General features: G+C 41.9%; 1 protein-coding gene across 21 annotated transcripts in view; it reads right to left on the reverse strand.

Annotated features, from left to right (window-relative positions):
* The window catches only part of LOC138183667 (protein muscleblind), a 401637-nt gene that overhangs the window by 180901 nt on the left and 208562 nt on the right, over nucleotides 1–12174 (reverse strand). The window lies entirely within an intron of this gene.

Below are 12174 nucleotides of genomic sequence, written 5' to 3' on the forward strand. Positions count from 1 at the left end.
AAAATTAATTATCCTAACGAACAAGTCGGTTAATTATTCCAAGTGAATCTTTAGTTATATACGATTGGAAATAGACTTACTATACTCGTGAAAATAAAACGAGGTCGAAATTTAGAAAAAGTCGAAAATAGGTTCGTTATAGGATTATAAGTTGGAGGGTTTTTAGGTCTTCCGGTTTATAGGGCTTTAATAAAGTCAAAGTTCAAGGTAGTTGAGAAAGTTCGCTCATCGAGCTTTGAAACGCTTCCGAAGGAAAAAGAGCATTTTAAACCTTAAGTTCTCATAATTTTCCCAAGCTGCGTATTTGCAAAAGATTCTAGACGAAAGTTAAATTCTCTACATATAATAGAATTAACCATAGATACTCGGGAAATATACGATAGAAGTATCAAAAATTTCAAATATACGAGGTGCTTCGAAGAAAGAAAATTTATCTGGAAAAAAACTATTTCACGCGCAACAACCTATTGCTTGCAACTAATTCTAACGCTACGCGACACTTTTACACACTCGCCTAAGTACATCGCGCGGTAATTACGTGTCAGAAAATCCGGATGCTCTGCACGAACATCGCGAAGGCTTTAGCCTTGCCTTCTGTGTGACACGTATTCCACTTGTTACAAGTGTCTGCTTTATCTTGCCGCTCTTTTTATTTCTACCGAGCTTCCTCGCCGTATAACTTCTGTCAGGAAGTTTCCGTCCAGGATCTCTCCATCCAGACTCGTTCCTCCTCTTTTTCTTTCTTACCATAGAAGGTTACGACGTCGGTTTCTTCTTTTCACGAAACGCGGTCGATCAGCTCTCGTCCAGGGCCAGAGGAAGGTCTGAGCGACAGAGCTTCGAAGCTGCTAGCGTGTATCAATATTTAATAGCGTCTGGATACGAGTACTGTCTCGATACTCGTGAAATTGCAAGGCGAGAATCCATCCGGTAGGTCGAGGTAGCGTAAACGCGAGAAAGCGCGAGAGCTAGTAATGGGATCAAGTACAGTGTAAGTAGGTTTCGATCTAACTGCACGGTGTGAGTATTTAAAAAAAAAAAAAAAAAAGAAAAGAACTTATGCTCTTAAGCAGATTAGTAGCTAGACGAAATACATATATATTCAAGCTCGCTGTAAACATTTTGCGAAACGCAGGTGATACTTTCAAGCATAAGTAGGTGTAAATTTGTATTTCTCATAGTTCGAGTTATACCGACGTCGATCCCATCGCTAGCGAGCAAGAACGGTAAATAGACAAAAGGAGTAGGGAATTTCACCGTTGTCCGAGCTCTCGCTAGGCTCGCGTCTCGGCTAAGCAGTCTTGAGAGGATAAAGGAATTAAAGATCAAACGACGAGGTTCGATGAAATATTCAGACGGAAACATCGTCCTTCCGCGATCATTAAATCGCGCGGACCGTACGACACTGAGTGCTACGAATCAGGAGTATTAAGGGATGAACGCGAACGAATGGAACGTCGCCGCTTGAAATATAAATAGGGGTGAATTATTGAGCGGGGGAGAGGCAGATGCCAAAAATAATAGCGTAAACGCTCGTTGCGCGCTGTGTGCATTCAAAGGGAAATTGTACGGGTACTTGAGCACCAACCGGAGAAGTTCGTTTTGGAAATTAATCGACGGCTGTCTAGCTCGAGTCTATTATGAGTCGAGCTTCTAATTTCTAGCGGAAATGCAGGAATTTCGAAGTTATAACGAGATAAAGAATCTGCTTTCGAATTATTCCGGATTCAACAGAATTCTTAAAATATAGTTTATGTTTCCTGATCTAAGAGAAACATTCGCATTAAGAATATTCGGAATATTCTGATTTTGATTTAGGAGCATTCGACAAATGGAAGTAAATCGAATAATTTCTCGTAATCGTAATCGTAATTATTGACATAATGTTAAGATTCATAATGTTTTATATATATTCCGTGGCTTGCTGCGAGGAACATTATGTCCGTGATAATTATACTTTGCTTAACTTACGGAGTTTCTATTAATATAATACTTGCGTACGACAGCATTTTATTTTAAACGTGACTCGTACGGTTTTACATAAGAACTGGAGGTAAGTACGTGTCTCGCAAGGATGAAAAGAAGTAAAACAGGCTTAAACAGGCTTAAACAGCCTCGGTCAAATGGACTCGGTTAATAACAAGATTTACGTGTTTCATAACGGAAAACTTCGCCACCTCGAAATAAGATTTAAGTTTACAGCTGTTACGGCGTCACGTGTTTGACTTTTCATATTCTTCGCTCGTTCCTTATACAACTATGTCTTTATATTTTCCTATTTTTACGTTTCTCGACGTTCGTACCATCAGCTCGAAAACTAACAACGATAAAATAAAGGCAAGAATCCTTGTATCTTCTTCTGTATATATTAAAATCGAATCGAATAAACTAAATACGCGAGTAAATTGGTTTCCGATGCTCATAAAACACGAAACTCTAACTTTACAGGAAAAGAGTATTTCCAGAAGTGTAACATACGTATTATGGTAAGCAACGGAGATAAAGATATAAAAAGGTTAAAAGATATCAGACTAAAGCACGAAATAATAGAAGAGCAAATGTTTCCACCCACGTCTCACAGCACATCTAAAAGGAACAAGAATGTCGATGTATACGTATTTGCGCACACATTAGTCTCCTAGCATCGTCGATGGGGTGCGAATAATTTGCAAATTCCCACGCGGCGACAGGTAAAATGGCGGGCATAGAGAGTTCCTCGCGCTATAACCTGGCTCGCGAACGAACCAGCCTGCTTTGGCTGGCGGATCGTTTTACACGACGCATAGAGACGCCAAAAACACGTACTGACAGCGGAGTGGCTCGCAATTAGGGAACAAGAGGATGCTCATCTAGAAAAGAGAGAGCACGACTGCGAACCAAAAAGAGGGTGGCACAGAGCTGAAGTCCAAAGACAGAGAGAGAGAGAGAGAGAGAGAGAAAGAGAGACACGGTCTCGACTTGTCTATCGAACAAGGCGTATGGAAAGAGACGGAGGAACAGAGTCGGTACATGCTCGAAAGACAAGCTTACGGCACGAGGGCCAGCAGAAAGAGAGACAGGGAGAGGAAGAGAGATCTGGATGAGGCGAATTCCAAAAGAGATGTGCTTTTAATTATACTAACGCCCGGTGTCCGATTAAATGAACGGAAGAGCCAAACTCACGAAGCGCAGTGCAAATTTAATTATAGGGAAAAGGGCAGGCTAGAGAGGGCAGAGGAGAAGGAACGACACAACGAGAGAAAGAGAGAGAGAGAACGATGCCGATCCTGGTTGCCGCCTCTGTGCTGGATGTGCTTCTGCTTCTGCTTCTGCTTCTGCCGGCTATGCTGCTGTACCCCCGTGCACCCGTGTACCCGTGCACGAGAGTAGACTGGACGAGGTAGAAATCCAAGTATTTATATGACAGCAGTTTGTTTAGGCCGCTTATTAATGGGAGAGAAGAGGGTCGTTGTAATTAAGGGAACCCGGATTCCATCCAGTAGCACAGGCACCCTTCGAGGATGCGCCTGAGAATATCGTCGTTCTATCCGACGGCAACGTGTTCTTATGCTTTCCCTTCGCCTTGAATCTCCTCCTCTTCTTTATCCCTTCCACCCCTCTCTCTCTCTCTCCCTCTCTCTTCTCTTTGTGCAACCCCCTGGTTGCACTACTCTTTCTTTCTCGCGTGCTCTTCTATGGCTTTCGTCTATAACGCTCGTTCCTTCTCTCCACTCGTGCCAGCTCGATTTTCTCCATTCCTCTCTCTCTCTCTCCCTCTCCTTCTCTTTCTCTCTCTTTCTCTCTCTCTCGGTCTCTGGCTCCTCTGGTCCGTTTAAATTCATCGTTCCGCCTCTTCTACACTCGCATAGACGTCTGAATTGTCTTCCGACGAAAAACAAAGCGTATTCAACCGCCGAACGAGCTTTCGTCTATATGCATACCGCTACACCCTTCGCCTCGAGTGTCTCACGATGTGGCATAAAACACTCTGATTGTCTCTGCCTTCTTCGTTCTCCGTTCTCCTTTCTCGACCTCTACCCCCGTAGCCTGTTTTGATTTCATTGCGGTCGAGGGCTAACGAAATTTATTTTCGTCAACGGACGTACGTAGCGAGGGGGTAAAAAGTTTAGGAAATGGGATTTTCATGCGGTTTCGTAACTTGTCGAAATTTCGTTTGCGCAATAGAACGCCATGTTACCGCTGTTTTTCTCGTCGATCCTCCCGATGTGCGAAGCTCGAACGATCGTTCCATAATTCTGTCGCTAACGGTATCGGGTTGTTTTCAAACTCCATAGGAATATCGAAGAAAATTTTTTAGTACCCCCGTACCGTTTCTTTTCTTTCTTTTTATCTGGTCGCAGCTGCGGTATTCGCGAGTTCTCAAACGCAGGGTGGTATCTGAATGTTCAACAACAAACCAAGGAAAAGGAGAAATAAAAGTAAAAAGAGGAGGAACGTGAGAAGGAAAGGGGAAACGATAAAATATAATCAAGCATAGAATGGTTCGATCGTCAAAGGCAACGGTATCGCTAATTTCCTACGAGCACACAGTAATCACGGCGCTTCTTGCCTGTCTCGATTCTCGTTTCGTTACCTATCGTTAACGAAATTCCCTTTCCGCAGTGGGGGAAACAAAGCGTATTCAAAGCAACGGCTTGCCGTTTATATGCATATAGCACTGTCGGTTCTCGTCTTTAAATGTCTCTCGCGATGGAATAAAATACTGATACCCACTCTCGCTCTCTCTCCCCTTTTCCTCCATTTCTTTTTGCTTTTCTGCTTTTTTTAATCCTCTCTCCGCTCGTTTCTCTCGTTTCTTTCGTTCTCACGACGTGTTCCGTGAAAGAGGGGAAAAACGGAATTCGTTTAACCGCCATCGAATACATTTCTTTCGACGGTAGACGTCAATTAACTGCACCCGATTGAAATTGACGTTAAACGAGAACTCACGAAGGGAATAGGAAAGAGGGTGTGGGAACGGGGGCGTAAAGAGGATAGAGAAGGAAAGAGGTATGACGCGAAGGGAGAGGAACGAGAGTCGAAACACACAGGATGAGTTTACTCCATTCAATTATGCGACTCAAGTGGACACGATGGTTCGGTGAATGTCACGTTTCGCCACGTTTATGCGGTCGCGTCGACGTTTTCCCTCGAAATTCAATCGACCCTTTTATATTTCGCATCATTTGATTAATTGGTCGTGCGTTACCATCGGACGAGACTCGGGGCTACACACGCGAAAATTCTCCGCCAGTCGGTGCAGGTGTGAACACAGGCAAATGCTTTCATCTTTTACAGATGACTGTCGTGACATTCATACGCGGTGACATATATTTCCATCTTTTCCGTTTACTTCGACCTTGCCGTTCCCTTGGTTCGCGAAAATTTCATATTTTTCGACGATTTGCTACATCGCGATAAACAATTGTCTGTGTTAAAGTTGAATTTCGGAGTACGCGATCTAATAAGTTAAGTAATCTATCGTGGTTCGATTATTTCTGTCGTATAATAGTACAGAGAAGAAGCAAATTTTTCAAAAATTCCAGGAAGCATCGAGTGGAACGGTCGTTAAATCGCGGCGCCGCAAAATGATCGTCTCTAATTCTATAAACGATAAATCCTGCGGCGTAAGATTTAGACCGTGCAATTTCCGGCCGTTTCCGATCTACCACCTCGTTACGTCCATCGGTGGAACATTTTAAACTCGTCTATGACCCGAGAAGCAGAAAGAACGGCGAGTACAGTAAGAATAAGGAAGAAAGACAGACGATTCAGCAGCTCGAAAATGCGATTCGTTATATGCGCAATTAGCGGAAGGATGGTAATTAGTCGACAACGATATCGCGTCTCGTCGATCGCATCGAACCCGAAGGATGCAGCGGAATTTTCCGGCCCGTTTCGCAGCGAAGACTTGAAGCCGTCTAGTCTAGAATAACAGCCGTTAACGCTCTCCAACCGACATCCACGAAGTTTCCAGGAAATTTCTAGAAATGTTAAAACAGTCGGCGCAACAAAACGATCAATCGCACTTGTTTCCGTCACTACCTTCGATCTTCATTTTCTTATTTTACAAACTGTCTCTTCCGATTCTTCAGTTTTCAACAGCCATCGATCAAGAATATAGTACGTGCAATTATTGCAATTATCGATTCACGATTTTCAAATTAAATCGAAATAAATCGAATAATCGTAATCAATTATCGCCTTTATTCTCACGAGCAAATCAAATGCCATTTGTAGAGAGTCAACGCGAGCAAACCAATGATTTCCTGGCTCGCTCCCTCCTTTCTGGCTCTGGCTCACAATCAGTGTTGCGGACGCGGCTTAAGGTGGTCAACGAAGCGTGTATCCGTGGGCACAGCACGACGAGCGAACGGACCATCAACAGCCAGCCACTCCTGCTCAACGTCGGAGGCAAAATAGGCGGAAGCCTCGTGTACCGTGCATGTTACACACGTCGCCAACGTCTGCGGCTAGTACATAGGCACACTCGCGTCATTATTACGTCTTTCGAGATTACCGCAATTGCGTTGATAAACGCTCCAGCATGCATTCAGCTCGGTGACTCTTCCTAAATTGAGGCTTTCAGCCCTTGGCTCCCACCTCTCTCTCTCTCTCTCTCTCTCTCTCTCTCTCTCTCTCTCTCTCTCTCTCGTGGTCTCTGGCTGAAGCTCGTGGAAAACGGATCGAGCTGGTTTTCCGGCAGAAATAATGGACGATTCGGAGCTGGACCGTGACGTGGCCGTGGAGGATGCGTCCGTGGCTAGACTGCATCCGTTTTGTGTTTTCCGCGGTGATTTTGGTCGGTATAGCGGCTGTGTGGCCCACGAATTACGGTTGGATACGAGTTTGAGATGTAGACGAGACTAGGATCGAACCAGGAGAGATTTCGCTAGAAATTTTTTGTATTTATGTGAATATTTTCTATAATTTATGCGATCTTTAAAAATCAAAGTTCATGCATATTTTTGAAGTCTTTGCAAGTTTCGCAATTTTCTAAAGCTCTCCTCCACGATGTCTACCACTTATTCCGCGTGAACGAACGTTCTTGTTTATGGCAAAACTGACTCACACAATTCGAAGCAAAAGTTACATGACCAAAGTAATCACCCACAATGCACGTTTAATCTTTGATGCGAAGCATTTCAATATTTTCAAATCGAAAAATTACATTTAGGAAGCTGTCGTACGAATTGAAACGAAATATATTTGCATTAAGATTAAAAACATAATGAAATCTTTCGTAACGAAACTTTAATCCTTATCTCTGTCTCTATAAAATTTCACGTGGAAAACTCTTTTTACTTAGTAATTTCGTAGAATTTGAATTTGCATTTCAAATGATTCCATTAGTCGGAGAAGACAGATTACTTTAACCGTAATTTTAATTATACTCTCATCTAATTTTCAGTATCTGATACGCGTCAACGCGTCTTCAAATTCAAAGCATCGAGAATCTCCATTTGCGATTAAAGTGGAAAATCTAATGCTATCGTCGTCGAAACGAGGCGCATCCTCTCCTAAAATCATTCATGTAATTCCCAGCCAGCGACCCTATCAGTTCGTTCCCAAGGAACGTGTAAAGATAAGGCGACACATACGTACCGTATATGAATATGTATACGCGACGAAACGCGAACACAAAAAAATAATGCGCGCGATAAAATGTGCAAACGAACGATACGAACGGGAACAAGTTGCGCGAATGCAAATATTCGTAACTCGTTAACGAACAGGAAAATTACTGACCTCGGCTTGTAGATACTTTTTCGAAAGTACGAACGTTTCCCCTATTCGCGTTAAAAATAAATAGCCGAATCCAAAGAGTAAAAAAAGAAGAAAAGATCAAGGAAATGTTTACTTTATGTCTCGAGAAAAAGTAAAGTTTTAAGAATGCTCGCAGAAAATACACTGTGGAATATCTAAAGGTCTTTAAACAAAATTCCAAGTAGATCTCTAACAAAATCCTAAAGACGACCTTAAGTAAGTTTTAAGGAAAATTCAAACAAATTATAAAGGAGATTCTAAGAAGTTTCGGAAACTTTCTAAACAAATTTTTGAGAAAATATCGAGAGAATGTTAAGAAAATCGTATAAAAATTTTAGTGGAAGATGAGCATTTAATAAACATGTAATACGCTTACTAATCATTTTCGCTAAGATTTAATCGAAGAAAAAATACTTGCCGATTTCAACGCGAAATCAAGTTGCCATCGATATCCGGTGATTTTTTCGTTGTTGAATTTTTCAAAGATAGCTTCTCGTCCCTTGGAGTCTTCACGGCCAAATACTTATTCCGATACGCGTATTTCCCACGAGAAATAGTTCTCCAGACTCCGTATCTGTGTTCTACAGTTAACCGAACACGTTGCAACGTATTCTTAATTGAAAAACATATCGTCTATCTTTCTGATTCACAGGAAAGATGTTTTCTCGTTGCGTTGTCAACGAATCTAATTGTATAATATACGAGATAAAACACGGTCATGTCGGGAGAAACTGACTTCAGAATGCCAGAAACAATTTTGCAAATATCGCGGAGTAAAGTTTCGGCTTCTCGTGCGTGAGAAGAGCTTGTTCCGCGAAACTCCTTGATGAATTCTCCGAATGAAACGAGACAATACTTCTGTATAATATACCTTATTCAATGTCTAGCCTGGCGAATCCAATTATTTATAAATTGTATTATAACTGTAAAATATATTCGATTTTCTAGTTCAAACAAATAAAGATCGCACAAGTTAAGAATAAACTATGATAGCATAGCAGCATAGTTTTCTTCTCCGATACTGGACTGATCACACCAAGTTAGTCCAATCAATTTCTTCGCCGGAGAATATAAAAACTCGCGTTAGAAAGTTTCCCTGGAAAAGGAATCCTGTCAAGTAATCAACGAGAAGACGTCTCCTCTGCTCCCAGAACGCGGGTTGGACAAGTGTTAAAGGCGAACGCTAGAAAATTCCAGTTCATCGAGGGTAAAAACGTTGAAAGACGTGTTGCCAAAGTACTTAACGAAGAGGAAGTTCGGAGCCATGACAACGACGACGACGACGACGACGACGACGACGACAACGACGACGACAGGAACTTGCCAAAACCCTGTTGTAAGAGGGCTATGTACACTGCTCCCCATTAAAACGAAATGCTGTTTCGCTATTCGCGGTGCACCATTAGGCGTATGGAAATGGCGCATAACCCGGACGATAAGTGCGGAAGGGGTTGAGAAATGAGGAAGTTTCCCCACGGTAACCGTCTCGGTTCTTCGGCTTATCTTGGGTGACTCGTCGACATACATGTCGTCCTTATCTTCTTCGTACCATATTACACGCTATATACAGCCTTGGTCGGCTATCTTTAAGTGAGAAACCTAGCACGAGGCTTACAATGGAGGACCAGGTCGCGCCAGGCATAAGGCGTTCCCCCTTCCGTTCCCTTCCTCAGTCGGATTAGATTTTTAATAACCGTAACCTCGCGCTCTTTCATTTCGCCCAATGTTCCTCGATCAACTTACTGTTTCGCCGTATTTAGAGTACAGAGGATTACAAAATAGCAGGTTGTCATTACAACGCGTGTAATCTTGCTGTTAGTTGTTCGCAATTGCCGCAACTTTCAAGTTTTGTACGTCTGCGCTGATTATTTCGATCGAAGAGTCGCCTTACTAATTAAAAAGCTAAGACTACGTAGAATGACGAATGCACAATGGTCGTTTATTAGTATGAATATTGAACCTAAACCCGAGCAACACCGCGATACGGACGAAGAGACGCTTACTGGCAAACAAATTATTCCAGTAAAATACACAGTTAGTCTACGTTTTATAACATCGTTCGAATAATTACGCATCGCATTGTATCTCGATGCACATCCATGTTATTCCAACAGGAATATTTGCAACGGTCTATGCGAACTATGCAGTTCGAAGTTATGTTCCGAGAAGTCAGCAAACGTTTGATTATCCTCGGTCTTCTTCAAACACCAAGTTATTAGTCTTTCGCTGAACAAACGTACATTACAGTTAGTAACAATAACTTATCCAACATTTTTAGTTCATAAGCAACTAAACGTCGAGTCTCTAAACGTTAACGTTTGAAATATTTCCTTCTACGAGATCTATCGTTAAAGCATCGCAGAATACATATTCGGGCACAAAATTAAGGAAAAAATCCGTAGATTTTACATACCATAAAGTAGAAATCGATTATTTTGCTTCGTCGTCGGCGTATATTCGTTCTCTTCGTTACCAATATGATACATCACCCATCCATCGCACGCGTCCCTTAGCTGATCGGAAGTTTCACCTACGCACGTAATCGATCACAGGCCGCGAAAACGATCGCCATGTTCTCTGACCGGTGAACCGAACCGTGAAATTACCACTACAGTCGTAATTGTCGGTTTCATTGCTCGTGCATCGTTAAACTGATTCCATCCTATGTACGTTACGAAAGAAATAATCTACAACTAACACATGGTATTCCCTTTAACGTGTTTCCCGTCAGAAACTTTGGAAAAATCCGCAAAATCTTTGAGCATTGTTGCAATACGGATACGAAATATATTTCTAAAAATTGCGTTGCATCGTGTTCTCACGATCGATTAACGACAATTAAGGGTTCGTCCTATCGAGACGAGAGCAACGTGCGAAGAACGTGCGCGATAATGTGCGTAATTTTGAAAATTTCCCAATGCCCAGGATCATTGCCTAAAATCATGGTATCAAAAATCATCGTCTGGTAGGGAGAAACTAGCGATCATCGTTTAACGATGACATGCTGCATAATTCGATCGGATGGATTGGGTCGAACGATCCACATGTTGGGCTCTGATTAACATACTCGAGTCAATCGATCGCGGTGGATTCATCAGAGTAAGTGAGACCACCGAGGACCGCGATGTCGATATTCCGCGGCCGAGAATTCGGCTCACAGCTCACGGTATCCCCTGGAATGTGTTTAATTGAAATTACGGCCTGTGCGTCTTGTCGCATTGCTGATATGCGCCTCCGTGTTTCTCCTAATGTCTTTCCAGAATGACGTGTCCCGAAGGATTTGTTGGGAATAATTTGATCGAAGCGAACAATGGCTGCCCGAGTGATTTTAACCGAAGCTATGTTACGCAATGTATACTTCCGAATACGCGATATTATGTTTGAAATCGAAATTCAACGATCATTCGATGTTTCATATTTCGTTTCCAACTTCTTAGATATTTTTCCGTTTGTCGTGTACTTGTACAGAAAGTATTTGATTTACACAGCTCTATCTATTGCCTTTTACGCTGCTTCTCTGTCAATTAATCCTATTACTAGCTTTCAATTCGGAACACAATATTTTCGAATTTCGAAACTCGTAGGATAAAGTTCTAGGTTGCGTCGTGGAAAACCTGGAGGGAGATGGGCGAGATCTAAAGTCAAAAACGCGATATCGATCTATCATCGAGTATATTACAGATGTTTACGGGAAGAGAAATCCAGTGATGTTTCACAAGGTAACGGGAGATCAATTTCGAGGTAAATATCGATGTGCCGATGTAAATATGTTTACCGTAACATTCTGTCGCGATCCATCACGAATCAATGCTGCCCCGCTAATTAATCAAAGCAATATCACTGGCAATAATCAGTCGATGTAATTGCAGCCATGATTAACGCAAAACGACGCCGATTAACGATCACAAACATGTTCATATAGTTCGAATGGAAAGCAAACGCGTTTGATTTCCTCGTGCTCGAGCAACTAGAAACGCTAAATACACCAAATGTGTAGAGAGAATTCCACTTTCGAATATGGAATTAATTTTTAGTCAGATATCTCTTCGATATCCTCGTGGAAATGTTGAACGTCGTGTCTGCTGTTCCGGACGAATTAATTAATTCATGCTTTTGCATCTGATTCACGTGAATATAATATATTCCGTCTTTCGCTTTGTTGTTGCAGACTCCATGCGTTTCATTTTTATCATTCTGCAGGGCCGACCGTTCCTTCCGATGCAATTAACGAATAAGATTTCATTTTATTTATTTATTTCTTTAATAAAACTCAGAAATATTATTCGTTGATCCAATTCCATTTTTTCAAAAGCGTGTTTTATAATTTTTGTCAAAATCGTCGTTGAGTCGCGCTGTACTTTAAAGTTCTTCTCTTTGTAACTTGAAATTGGTTGTATCGCGATAAACACGAAACGTTTTCTCTCAAAA

Source organism: Bombus flavifrons, chromosome 9, assembly GCF_040668555.2.
Source record: "Bombus flavifrons isolate JBK064 chromosome 9, iyBomFlav1_principal, whole genome shotgun sequence".
NCBI lineage: Eukaryota > Metazoa > Arthropoda > Insecta > Hymenoptera > Apidae > Bombus > Bombus flavifrons.